Source organism: Bos grunniens, chromosome X (assembly GCF_055505025.1).
Source record: "Bos grunniens cultivar Pamir isolate PY7600 chromosome X, Bosgru_T2T1.0, whole genome shotgun sequence".
Taxonomy (NCBI): Eukaryota; Metazoa; Chordata; class Mammalia; order Artiodactyla; family Bovidae; genus Bos; species Bos grunniens.
Window position 1 is genome coordinate 995210 of NC_141194.1, and position 14393 is coordinate 1009602.

Genomic DNA, 14393 nt, shown 5'->3' on the forward strand with positions numbered 1-14393 from the left:
TCTGATGGGAAGAACTGCCTCATTTGAAAAGACCCTGATGCTGGGAAAGATTGAAGGCAGGAGGAGAAGGGGACGGCAGAGAATGAGATGGTTGGATGGCATCACTGACTCAATGGACATGAGTTTGAGTAAACTCTGGGAGTTGGTGATGGACAGGGAAGCCTGGTGTGCTGCAGTCCATGGGGTCACAAAGAGTCAGACACGACTGAGTGACTGAACTGAACTCAAGCCTTTATCAAGGGTAGTAGAAAAGCTTTTGCATATTACAGATAAATATGTATAATATGTGTGCTGCGATTCATGGGGTCACAAAGAGTCGGACACGACTGAGCGATTGAACTGAACTGAACTGATATGTTTTAGAAAACTTATAAATTTTTGCCTAACTAAAAACTCAAGACATTTTGATTCCACTCATTTGATTTAGTATGAATAGAATGCCAGATTTCTCATTAAACAATAGCTTTGCAGCAAGCAACAGAGGTTTAGTGTATAGCACAGGGAACTATAGGCGATATCTTATAATAACTTATGATGGAAAATAATTTCAAAAATAATATATGTGTGTATTTGTACAACTGAATCACCTGGCTGGGCACCTGAATCATTGTAAGTCAACTACACTTCAATAATATGTATCTATTTTACAAAACAAACAGAAAAAAGCACAGCTTGGCTTGCCTGAAAATGGTGCTCCCCAAAGTCCCGTGAAGGTCACAGCACCTGCCATCCCGGTGGAAACCAGAGACAGGATCTAAGTCATAATGACCTGCACTAAGAAGATGCAAGCTCTGTCAGGGAGGCGGCCCCACAGAAGAGACAGCGCTGGGCACAAAGCGATGGGGCTGCCGTGTGCCAGCCTGCACGGGTGGGACTGGGAATTCCACCCCTGGGCTGGTTGTACACGCCAGGTACCAAATGGGGATGCAAGTGGGTTTTCCGTTAAGTTCTGAAGACGAGCTCTGATCCCAGAGGTGCTGTGACTACTGGAGTCCCCGGCCTCCAGGATCCAATGCCTGATGCTCTGAGCTGACGTCCTAACAACAGAAATACAGTGCATGGAAGAAATGCCATGTGCTTAAATCCCGAAACCATCCCCCAACTCCCCGATCTGTGGAAACGTTCCTCTGCTGTGAAACCGGTCCTTGACACCAAAAAAAGGTTGGGGACCTTGGCTTTAAAGCATCATCAGGCCAAAAAGCTCCCCAGGGCTCCGTAACTGCAGTCACTGTGGTCAGGACAGCTGTGCAGGGGTGAAGGAAGAAATTGCCAAGCTGTGCTGAGTCCCATCTGGACAAGAGTCCGGTCCTAATGAGAAATGGAGTTTGGTGGCAAGGTGCCCCGTGTTTAAACCGTCTTCTCAATGGTTTGTCACAAGCCTTCCCTTCGAGTATCTCTTCCATGGCAAAGAAAAACTCTAGACTTTTGTCCTGGATGAGCTCTAAATATAGACCCACGTGCGTCATCTCGAAGGTGCATGTCTTTGGAGGTGACCTCTTGGCTTGTTGTTCCGGGACATGATGGACCTCAGGGTTGGAGATTTTTTTTTTTTAATTTGTTTTTAATTGGAGGACAACTGCTTTACAGTGTTGTGTTTCCAGGAGAATTCTTTGAGGACAGGAAGAATATCCCCTCCTTTTGTGTGGCTTTGGGTTTTTCTGTTTATTTTGTGGAAAGTGTGTTTTTGTTCCTTATCTCTGCTAAGTCTGGCAAAGCACAGAAGATGCAGGGGTGAGCCTCTGCGGGGTATGAGCTGTGCGAGCGTGGACAGGTCCCGAAGCCGCTCAGAGGAGGCGACGGGTCACACAGTCATCGTGAGGGTCCACCGAGCTTGTGCGGGGAAACTTCCTACAGCCAGACCCCACCCTCAGTATGGTTTACGTGGAGGACTGTTGTCAGTGATACTGGCGTGGAAACCACTGTACGAGCACAGAGACTACTGCAGCTGGTGCTAGAGCAGTCACTACTACAACGGTCAGCTTGACGACTACAACGGTAACAGTTACCGTGACGACTACTGCTATGGCCGGTACAAGAGTGACCACTGCTATAATGACTATGCCAACTGGTACTAGAGCAGTCACTACTACAACCATCAGCTTGACGACTACGACGGTAACAGTTACCGTGATGACTACTGCTATGGCTGGTATCATAGTGACTACTGTTACAACGATTATGCCAACTGGTACTAGAGCAATGACCACTACAACCGTCAGCTTTACGACTACAACCGTAACAGTTACCATGACGACTACTGCTATGACTGGTACAAGAGTGACCACTGCGACAAGGACTATGCCAACTAGTACTAGTACAGTTACTACTACAACTGTTAGCTTTATGACTACAACTGTAACAGTTACCGTGATGACTGGCCTAGTGAAATTACTACTCTAACTGTCAGCTTTATGACTACACTTGTAACATTTCCCATGACAGCTACTGCTATGACTGTTATCATAGTAACTACTCGACTACGCCAGCTGGTACTAGTGCAGTGACTACTACAACTCTTAGCTTTCCGACTACAATGGTAGCAGTTGCCATGACGACCACTGCTATGACTGGTATCATAGTAACGACTGTTACAACTAAGCCAACCAGTCCTAGTGTGATTACCACTATAATGATTAGCTTTACTACAACAACTGTAACATTTACAGCAACTGCTACTGCTCCTGGTCCGCCCAGTACTACTGCTGCAATGAGCATGGCCAAGAGCCCCACTATACTTACTATTACAAATCTTACTACCGCAACTGTGATACTTACTGCTACATCAATTGCTGCTACCGCTGCTGCCGCTGTGATGATTACTACTACTATAGTGACTGCATAATTTGTACTACTACAACTGCTACTACTATCATTCCAAGTACAGCAATTCCAGTGACAACAATGACAACTACTACAGTTATTGCTAGTGCTACAACTTACGCTACAGCAAATGATACTACGGTGGCCATGAGTATTAGACACTACTGTAGTAGACGCGACTTTCACAACTACTCTACTGTTTGCCACTGCTACACCTAAAGCTACAACAATTAGCACAGCTCCAACTGTTACTATCCCCACTTCCTATTACAACCACAACTGCGTCAATTGCTACTGCTACAGAAACCACTATTACAACCACTACCACAACCATTGCGTTTGCTCCTACAGTTGTAACCATTATGATAACTAACGTGCTTATAAAAGCTACTAAAAACATTCCTCGTGCTGCAACTGCGACAGCATTTGTTGTTGTTGTGAAGTGGCTCAGTCGTGTCCGACTCTTTGCGACCCCGTGGACTGTAGACCCCTGCCAGGCTCCTCCGTCCATGGGATTTCCCAGGCAAGAATACTGGAGTGGGTGGCCATTTCCTTCTCCAGAGGATCTTCCCGACCCAGGGATCGAACCTGGGTCTCACGCTTTGTAGGCAGACGCTTTTACCGTCTGAGCCACCAGGGAAGTGACAGCGTGAGTACTAATACAGTTACTACTACACATACTGGGCTTTCCATGACAACTGTAACATCTACCACTATGATCACTACTAACAACATTACTGCTGCTACGATTGTGAGCACGGCTACAATGACTACAGAAATCAGGACTACTGCAATTACTGCTCCAACTATTATGGTTACTCCTGCTACAGTAATATTGACCGCTCTAACGACTATTGCTGCTTCTACAAGGATTACTGCTGCTACAGTAACTATAGCAATTAGTACTAGTACAACTGTTACTATCACCACTACAAGCACAGCATTTGTGGTGAGTAAAACAACGATGGCCACCAAAATTACTGCTGTGCTATAGCTACCGCAAACTTGGCGGTACTATAACAACTGCTACCCCAGATACTACTGTGATTATCACAATTGCTGTGATAATAGACTTTTGCTACTGCTACACCTACTGCTGTCACAATTAGCGCTGCTACAGCTATAACTATCGCAACTCCTGTTACTCTCCTAACGACAGCAATGGCTACTGCGACAAAAACGTCTATTACAACCACTACTGCAATTATTACTCCTTCAACAACAATTGTTATGACTGTACCACTACAACCACTACTGCAACCATTACACTTACCAGGAGTGCAATTATAACAGTTACTACAACTACAAACACTACTATAATTATTACTAGTGCTACAACTGCAATTACTATAAGTAGTAGTATTATAATTACCATAACTGTCAGATTTACTACAATTTGGGCTTCCCTGGAAGCTCAGTGCTAAAGAATCTATCTGCCAATGAAGGAGATGCAGAAAATAGTAGGTTCAATCCCTGGGTGGGGAAGATCCCCTGGAGGAGGGCACGACAACCCACTCCAATATTCTTGCCTAGAAAACTCCATAGACAGAGGAGCCTGGTGGGCTACATTCCACAGGGTCACAAAGACTCGGACATGACTGAATCGACTTAGCATGCATCACAATAGTGCAAAAGAGACTTTTGATGGATCCAGACTCACCTCCCAAGTTGGCACGGGCAAGAGAGCATTTATAGCCAACGAGCAATTGGGGGGTCAGTGAATGGAAAAATCACTGGTTGGGGATTGTGCCTCAACTGACCTCACAGGTTTCCCGCTGAGGGCTGGGCAGGGTGACGAGATACCATTTGGGGTTGGTGGAGAACGAGGAACCCGATCAGATATTGAGACAAACTGATACAGAGTCATCCAGACACGGTCTGGATGAGCCGATCAGATATTGAGACAAACTGATACAGAGTCATCCAGACACGGTCTGGATGAGCCGATCAGATATTGAGACAAACTGATACAGAGTCATCCAGACATGGTCTGGATAAGCATGCGGACTCTTCCACACCTATGAACTGCATGACCTGCGGGACACCTGCCTCAGGCATTCTGCTTCAATGTTCTCAGGTATAATTAATGGCCAGGGACTTCCCTGATGGTCCAGTGGTGAAGACTCTGCTTGCCAATGCAGGGGACACAGGTCCCATCCCTGGTCTGGGAAGATCCCACATGCCACAGGGCAGCTAAGCCTGTGCGCCCCAACCACAGAAGCCCACGTGTGCTAGTGGCTCACAACAACAGAAGCCACTGCAACGAGAAGGCCGTACACGGCAACTACAGCGTAGCCACCACTCTCCTTTGCAACTAGAGAAAAGCCGGCAGAGCAGGAGAGACTCAGCACGGCCAAAAATACATAAAAATTATTTTTAAAAAAGTTCTTGAGAGAGGAAATCCTGAGTTCTCATCACAAGGAAAAAAAAAAAAAATATATATATATATAAAGAATCATGTCTTCCCACAAAGTAGTTCATGGAATGCACACAAATGTTTAGTCACATAGACAAGCACACTCAGCAGGAGCTGATTCACCGATTCTAGAGATGGCGTGCGAATTTAGTCACTTGCCGATTTGGATCACTCCACTTCCATTTTCGGCCTATCCACAAGGGCTGTCCGTAAAGTCAAGGGACTCTCCCGAGTTTCTGAAATTATGAAAAGGATAAAAACATTTCAGTAGAGGCATGGATGGTTGGAACTCTTTCCCAAACTGTAATTTCTTTTTTATTTTTGTAGCACATGCCAGTTAAGGGGATTTTAGCAAATACTGTAATGATGATGATGATGATGATGATGATTTTACTTATTTATTTGGTTGTGCTATGTCTTATTTGCAGCATGTGGAATATAACCCCCTGACCAGGGATAAAACCTGGGCTCCCTGTACTGGGAGTGCGGAGCGTTACCCACTGGAGCACCAAGGAAGTCTCCGAATACTTTCATTCTTAAAATGGATTTCAATTCCACATTTTCATGTGAGAAGACCTGCCCCCCTTTCTGTTGTTTTTAGTCATCAAGTTGTGCCCGAGTCTTCACAATCCCATGCACTGCAGCCCGCTAGGCTCCTCTGTCCGTGGGATTCTCCAGGCAAGAATACTGGACTGGGTTGCCATTTCTTTCTCCTGGGGTCTTCCTGACCCAGGAATAGAACCCCCATCTCCTGCTTAGCACGTAGACTCTTTACCACTGAGCCACCTGGGAAGTTCCATCCCACTTTTCAAGGCCACTAATTTACAGAGGAAAGTATCAAACACATAATGATCAACTTTTTTTGATTTTTGTCCCTCAGAGAAGAATACGCAAACTACTTTGTCATTATTAGAAAATCCTATTAAAGACATTTTATCCGCGTTCCAGGGCTTGAAGGATCTGAAGGCAAGGATGACTTGGCTGTGACCTGATTATTGCAAAAATTTAGTAAATCATAATCTGTTTCGCTTCCTGTTTTTTTGATATTTTTTGAAGTGTGGATTAAGAACCAAACCCTCTTTACTCTTTCTAACTGCTCTGTAGGCAAAAAATTTGCATAATGCAAAGAATGTTTGATTTAGGGCATAAATCTATTTGGCTGTATATTCGTTTATTTAGAAACTGGTTGCCTCTCTACACCCCAAGTCTGTAGCACTGGATGGTTGCTGACTGCAATACACTGCTGTTCATTCACTAAGTTATATCCGACTCTTTGCAACCCCATGGACTGCAGCACGCCAGGCTTCCCTGTCCATCACCAAGTCCCAGAGTCTACCCAAAATCATGTCCATCGAGACAGTGATGCCATCCAACCATCTCATCCTCTGTCACCCCCTTCTCCTCCCGCCTTCAATCTCTCCCAGCATCAGGGTCTTTTCCAAAGAGCTGGCTCTTCACCTCAGGTGGCCAAAGGATTGGAGCTTCAGCTTCAACATCAGTCCTTCCAATGAATATTCAGGACTGATTTCCTTTAGGATGGACTGATTGGATCTCCTTGCAGTCCAAGGGACTCTCAAGAGTCTTCTCCAGCAGTTCAAAAGCATTAATTCTTTGGCACTCAGTCTTCTTTATGGTCCAACTCTCACGTTCATACATGACCACTGGGAAAACCACGGCTTTGATTATACGGACGTTTGTTAGCAAAGTGAGGTGTCTGCTTTTTAACACGCTGTCTAGGTTTGTCTTCGCTTTCCTTCCAAGGAGCAAGCATCTTAATTTCATGGCTGCAGTCACTATCCACAGTGATAGTGAGTACAATACTGTGAATTGTATGAACTGTACTGAAATTTATTTGAACACTACTTTGGAAGTAAAAGATAATTCTACAGTACCTTCACTGTGGAATCTTTAATAATGATTTTTTTCCCCCTCATCAATGCTTGGCAGTCCAATATCATTGTGTCATTTCTTGCAGCTGAGATGAAATGAAGCCAAACCAATATTGGTTCTTCTGCTACTCTTTTCTTTCCATGAGCACTTGTAGAGGGTTTTTTTTTTTTTTTTTTTTAAGCGTTTGGACAGTGCTACCAGAACACGTGCAGAATTGGTTTTCTTTCAAAGTTTCACTGAGAACTCAGCATGTAGTCGTTTTTCTATTTCTTGGCTTGCAACGTTCATGTTTCATCATTTCTATAGTTAGTGTTTCTGGTTGATATAGCTCATATTCCTTTGTAGGAAATCCTGTTTCCAGTTTGGCTTTGGTGAGTGTTCTCAGTGTCTCTAAGTTGATGTTTTATCCCCATAAGCATTTTCAACTCTCCGCTACATGCTGGAAACATTTTTTTTTTTCCGCCTCAGTTTTCTATTTCACCAAAAATTGATTTCTCACCATACAAACTGCCTGCATTCACACTTTAAACTCTGAGGTTACGTTTATCTATTTCGTGCACACTATTGCATCTCTGCTTATTTCTCGGGATCAAATACCCCAATCTTCTCTGAATCCCAAAGGTTTTTAAATCATATTTTTGTTACGAAAATCTTTTCTTCTCATAGTTGGAATATACTCAGCTTACAGTGTTGTGTTGGTTTTGGATTTATAGCAAAGTGACTCTATTACACATATATTTTTCAGATTCTTTTCCCTTATACATTATTACAAGACACTGAATATAATTTCTTGTTCTATATAAAAAGACCTTGTTATTTGGTCAGTAGTGTCCAACCTTTGTGACCCCATGGACAGTAGCCATTCAAGGTTCCTCTGTCCACGGGATTCTCCAGGCAGCAATACTGGAGTGGGTTGCCATTCCCTTCTCCAGGGGATCTTCCCAACCCAGGGACTGAACCTGAGTCTCCTGCATTGCAGGCAGATGTATCATCTGAGCAACCAGGGAAGCCCCTATATTTATCGGTGTGTATTATCTATCTTACATACAGTAGTGTGTATATCGGAGAAGGCAATGGCACCCCATGCCAGTACTCTTGCCTGGGAAACCCCATGGATGGAGGAGCCTGGTAGGCTGCAGTCCATGGGGTCACTAGGAGTTGGACGCGACTGAGCGACTTAACTTTCACTTTTCACTTTCATGCATTGGAGGAGGAAATGGCAACCCACTCATGTTCTTGCCTGGAGAATCCCAGGGACAGGGAGCCTGGTGGGCTGCCATCTATGGGGTCACCCAGAGTCGGACACGACTGAAGTGACTTAGCAGCAGCAGCAGCAGTGTGTATATGTCAATCCCAAACTCCGAATTTACCCCTTCCTCCTTTTTTCCTTCTTTTTCAATTATTCTTGTTTGTATTTTATTTGGTTTTGGGTCAGGAAGATCCCGAGGAGAACGGAATGGCCACCTACTCCAGTATTCCTGCCTGGAGCATCCCATGGACAGAGGAGCCTGGTGGGCTACAGTCCATGGGGGTCTCAAGAGTCAGAGATGACTGAGTGACTGACACTTCTTTTTGCTTTCCTACTTAGCAATATGTATAGCAAAATGTCTTCTGTAATTTTGGTATCAGAGTGCTGCCTAGACCATTTATTGAAGGCATGGATGACATTGACTTCTCCATCTTTGAAACCCTTATTAGAGATTTTAATTGGAGATTGAATGTGAAGGAGGGAGTTACCGTCTGGATTAAAATTTGCTCTATGAAATCAGCCTTGGGGGATGGACTGTTACTCAGGGAGAGGAGCAGAAGGAAGACATCCTGGTTGGGGGTGGGAGAGGGCGAGATTCTGCTGATAGAGACGGGAGGCAGGTGAGACCGGTCACCCCCTCCCCCTCGTCACCCCCTCCCTCATCCATCTAACAAACTGCTCACTTGAGACGCAGGTCCTGGGAAGTGCAGACAGACTCCCAGCAGGGACAGTTTCTGCTCCCAGGGACCCTCTATTGCAATAGGAGGAATCAGCAGTGAATAACAATAATAAGGGGCTTCCCTGGCAGCTCAGCAGTGAAGAATTCCCCTGCCAGTGTAAGAGACCCGGGTTTGACCCCTGGGTGGGGAAGATCCCCTGGAGGAGGGCATGGCAACCCACTGCAGTATCCTTGCCTGGAGAATCCCATGGACAGAGGAGCCTGGTGGGGCTACAGTCCACAGGGTCGCAGAAGAGTCGGACACACCTCAGCAACTAAACAACAACAACAAAAAGACATTAAAGGCTAAAGAATGTGATGTGTGTATTAAGGAATTAAAAAGATGGTGAGAAAGGTCCCTGTGAATGGAAAGGTCAGGGGCAACCTAAGGGGGTGATATTCATCTTTAAAAAAAATTTTTTTTTATTGGAGAATAATTGCTTTACAATGTGTTGGCTTTTGCTGAACAATGAAGTGAACAGCCGTACGTGTACAGATACCCCTCCCTCCTAAGCCTCCCCCCGCCCCGTCCACCCCTCTAGGTCATCACAGAGCAGCGAGCTGAGCTCCCCGAGCTACGCAGCACCTTCCCACTAGCTGTCGATTTTACACATGCTTGTGTATAGATGGGGAAACAATGGAAACAGTGACCGACTTTATTTTCTTTGGCTCCAAAATTACTGCAGATGCTGAGTGCACCCATGAAATTAAAAAACACTTACTCCTTGGATGAAAAGCTATGACAACCTAGATAGCATTTTAAAAAGCAGAGACATTACTTTGGCAACAAAGGTCCATGTAGTCAGAGCTATGGTTTTTCCAGTGGTCATGTATGGATGTGAGAGTTGGACTGTGAAGAAAGCTGAGTGCCGAAAAATGGATGGTTTTGAACTGTGGTGTTGGAGAAGACTCTTGAGAGTCCCTTGGACTGCAAGGAGATCCAACCAGTCCATCCTAAAGGAAATCGGTTCTGAATATTCATTAGAAGGACTGATGCTGAGGCTGAAACTCCAATACTCTGTCCACCTGATGTAAAGAACTGACTCATTGGAAAAGACCCTGATGCTGGGAAAGATTGAAGGCGGGAGGAGACGGGGACGACAGAGGATGAGATGGTTGGATGGCATCACCGACTCGATGGACATGACTTTGAGCAAGCTCCAGGAGATTGTGAAGGACTGGGAAGCCTGGCGTGCTGTGGTCCATGGGGTCACAAAGAGTCGGACATGACTTAGCCACTGACCAACAACAAAAGTTAGGATGCCTAGGACACTTAAGGCTCTGGTCCACATGCACGATGGCGGCTGGGTCTCAGCTCGTGGCTGCCAGGGTGGTGACAAGTGGACACACAGCAACTGTATGTGATGGTCAGAACTGGCAAGGCTTGGAAACGTATTGAGTCTGGTGGAGAAGGAAGAATCAAGCTTCCGTCTTGTTTTGACCAGCTGAACGATGCTATTTACAAGGATAGGAAAGGCTGCATTGTACGGACCGAACGGTGTCCCTCACCTAAAATTCGTACGTTGAAGGCCTTGACCCTCAGTGCAATGGTGTTAGAAGCTGGGCGGTGATGAGATGTAGATGACCTCTTGAGGGTGGGGCTCCCATGATCGCCTTGGAGAAGGACATGGCAAACCCAGTCCAGTATTCATGCCTGGAGAATCCCATGAACAGAGGAGCCTGGTGGGCTACAGTCCAGTGGGTCTTAAGAGTCTAACACAACAGAGAGACTTCACACATACACACACATAAGGAGAGAAAGAGACCACATCTCTCTTCTCTGCACCACGTGAGGATGTTCTGAGAAGGCAGCCACGTGTCTACCAGGAAGAGAGCCTGCGTCGGGACTTTATCAGCCCACGCTGTGATCTCGAACTTCCAGAGCTTCCAGAACTGTGAGAGAATGAATTCCTGTCATTTAGCCTGGTCTCTGACGTTTTGTTACAGCATCTGGAGCTAAGGCACCGAGTCTGGTGGACTTTTGCTGGTCTTGCCTCTTCCAAAGTCCACACAGTTGCCTTTGTTTTGGGGAACTAACCCTCTTTTTCTATGCAGAGCGGTCTTCCATCACCAATGACGTTAGTCACGGATGGGTTACGGTGGATGACTCCGGTTTTCTGACCAGCTTTTGTTCGGAAAATGGGATTGGGACTGTTCATCCCAATTTGTTCCCACTGTTTAGTCGCTACCTCATGTCTGACTCTTTTGCAACCCCACGGACTAGGCTGCCGGGCTCCTCTGTCCATGGAATTCTCCAGGTAGCAATACTAGAGTGGATACCCATGCCCTTCTCCAAAGGGATCTTCCCAACCCAGGGATCGAACCTAGGTCTGCTGCGTTGCAGGCAGATTCTTTACCAGCTGAGCCACCAGGGAAGCCCAAGAATACAGGAGTGGGTTGCCTGTCCCTTCTCCAGGGGAATCTTCCCGACTCAGGAATCGAACTGAGGCCTCCTGCATTGCAGGCGGATTCCTTACCAGTTGAACTATCAGGGAAACCCCCCACCTCCACACAAAGGGGCTTTTTCTAAACCTGTTAAAATAATGCCACACATGTGCTGGTGACCACTGGTGCCTGATGCTTCTGTTACATCGAGAAAAGAAGTGAGGATGAGGTGAATGGACCAGGTCAAGCAACAGGATGTTCCCCTCACCGGCAGACCCCGCCCGTGTGAAGGTGGACTTGCTGAAGTTGTCTAATCGCCACGTGGGTTCATTCAGGGAATCTCCCTGCATGTGAACTGCCGTATCTGAATATTGAAGAGGCAGCCTCCACTGTGAAATACCCTGGCTCTGAGACACACCAGAGACCTCAGCGGTGCTTAACCCTGAACCGCTTTCTGCAGCCTCAAGAGACCCATACCCAGGGTGGGGGAAGTGATCCTGCTTCTGCACTCACCTGCTGTCCTGTTATTTCAGCTGCACACAGACACGTGCTGCCTGATTCAGACAGGTTTCCAGGGTCAGAGTATTCCGTGTTTCACCTACGGACCATTGGGTTGAAATGCAATAGTAGAGTTAGCAGAGTCGATCATGTTCGATATTTTAACCAGCTGTTAAGATCCATATTTTCCCCTGAAGGTCGAGTTTCTCTTGCACTTGGAAGAGAATTCTGCCTTCTAGCTGGCAGAATTCACCTTCTTTTAAATGTGGTGTGTGTGTGTGTGTGTGTGTGTGTGTATGTATTTATAGGAGGTATAAGAGACGTGGGTTCAATCCCTGGGTGGGGAACATCCCCTGGAGAAGGAAATGGCAAGTTCCTTCTAGTTGGCAGAATTTACCTTCTTATAAATGTGCTCTGTGTGTGTGTGTGTGTGTGTGTGTGTGTGTCTGTGCTGAGTCACTCAGTCGTGTCCGACTCTCTGGGACCCCATGGACTGTAGCCCACTAGGCTCCTCCGTCCATGGGATTTCCTAGGCAAGAATCCTGGAGTGAGTTGCCATTTCCTCCTCCAGGGGATCTTCCTGATCCAGGGATCGAACCCATTTTTCCTGTGGCTTCTGCACTGGCAGGCAGATTCTTTATCACTGAGCCACCTGGGAAGCCCCGAGTGTGTGTGTATAAATATAAGCACAGAGACAGACAGACAGTGGTGTATTATTTAGCCATAAGAAAAACATGAAATAGTGCCATTTGGAACAATACGGATACCTTAGACAGTGTCATACTGAGTGAAGTAAGCCACACAGCAAAAGACAAATATCATGTGGTATCACTTACATGTGGATCTATTTCTGTTTTGTACATAAGTTCATTTTTTGTCATTTTAGGTCCCACATGTAAGTGATACCACATGAACTTATGTACAAAACAGAAATAGATCCACTGACTAAAAAACAAACTTAGGGTTACCACGGACCTTGGTGGGCTGCCGTCTATGGGGTCTGATAGTCAGACACGACTGAAGCGACTTAGCAGCAGCAGCAGCAGCAGGGTTACCAAAGGGGAAGCAGGGGAGGGAATAAATTAGGACTTTGGGATTAGCATACAGACTACTGTATATAAAATAGATAAGCAAGAAGGACCTACTGAATGGCACAGTATCGAGTCAATATTCTGTAACAACCTATAAGGGAAAAGACTCTTAGGATACACATTGTATGTATATATGTGTGTGTGTGTATACACACAGGCATGAGAGATGCAGGTCTGATCCCTGGGGTGGGGAAGAGCCCCTGGTGAAGGGATGGCAGCCCACTCCAGGGTTCTTGCCTGGAGAATAGATGCACAAAGGAATCTGGCGGGCTACGGTCCATGGGGCCGCAAAGCCCTGGACACAACTGATGGTGACTTAGCAGGCATGCGTGTGTATATGTATGTGTATGTATATAAAGCTAAATCCCTTTACCGTACACCTGGAACTAATACCACACTGTCAATCAACTCTACCTCAATTAATAAAAAAAGTAAAAACAACAGACAAAGCATTAAAAAAAAAAAAAAAGAAGCCATCATCCTTTAAAGGGCATTTCTGATGAGGTCAGGCCCACCACCACCCCTCTCCTTTTGATGGGCTCAACTTCACCCACTGCAACATGGTCACGGGGCGGGGGGTGGGGGCTGACATCCGCCGTGCTCACACTTCAAAGGAGGAGATTATACAGGGCGTGTGCACTGGGGAACAGACATCTTGAGGCCGCTTCAGAATCCTGCCTCCCACTGCTCCCTCCTACACAGCCTCTGCCTCCAGGGCCGCAGCATGCCTCCTGGTGAACACACCTGAGATCTGACAGGGGCCTCATCAGATTTCCTGGGCAATTTCCGGTCCACTCACAGGGATATCCTGCCTGGTCTGTAAAGGGGTTCCACATACTCAATTGGGGAGGCAAGGTTGCACAGAGCAGTCGAATTTTCATGACATTGGATTGCTCTATGTTTGCAAAACAGTGCTTGCCTGGTGGCTCAGGGGGGGGCAAGGAATCTGTCTGAAGGGCAGGAGTCCCAGGCTCAATCCCTGGATCAGAAATATCCCCTGGACAAGGGCATGCTTCGCAACTCACTCCAGGACTCTTGCCTGGAGAATCCAATGGACAGACCAGCCTGGTGGGCTATAGTCCATCGGCTCTCAAAGACTCTTTATTTTTTTTCCTCCCCAGACTAGGAGTTTTCAAAATATCCCTTATAACACAACACGAGTCTGTGTTACGTTTAGAAAAGCATATCTCCTCGGTTTCTCCCCACTGTGGGCTCAAGAATTGAGTCCCGACCATCTGCCCTGTTCCCCCCAAAACATACTCTTCCAATTACGAGGCCATTTTCTCTGCTTTCTCCCGAGAGGAAACAAGAGCCCGTCAATGCATT

General features: G+C 46.2%; 1 protein-coding gene across 6 annotated transcripts in view; it reads right to left on the bottom strand.

Moving 5' to 3' along the window:
• Nucleotides 1-14393, bottom strand: part of LOC147339678 (uncharacterized) — a 62386-nt gene that overhangs the window by 18923 nt on the left and 29070 nt on the right. For 2 of the 6 annotated variants that reach the window (XR_015158305.1, XR_015158306.1), the window contains exons 2-3: nucleotides 11992-12076; nucleotides 5396-5472 (exon numbers count right to left, since the gene is read on the bottom strand). The gene's annotated coding sequence lies outside the window, so the exon portion shown is untranslated. Of the gene's footprint in view, nucleotides 1-5172; nucleotides 5473-11991; nucleotides 12077-14393 lie in introns of those variants that run through there. The other 4 variants (XR_015158307.1, XR_015158308.1, XR_015158309.1 and 1 more) reach the window with 2 other exon arrangements.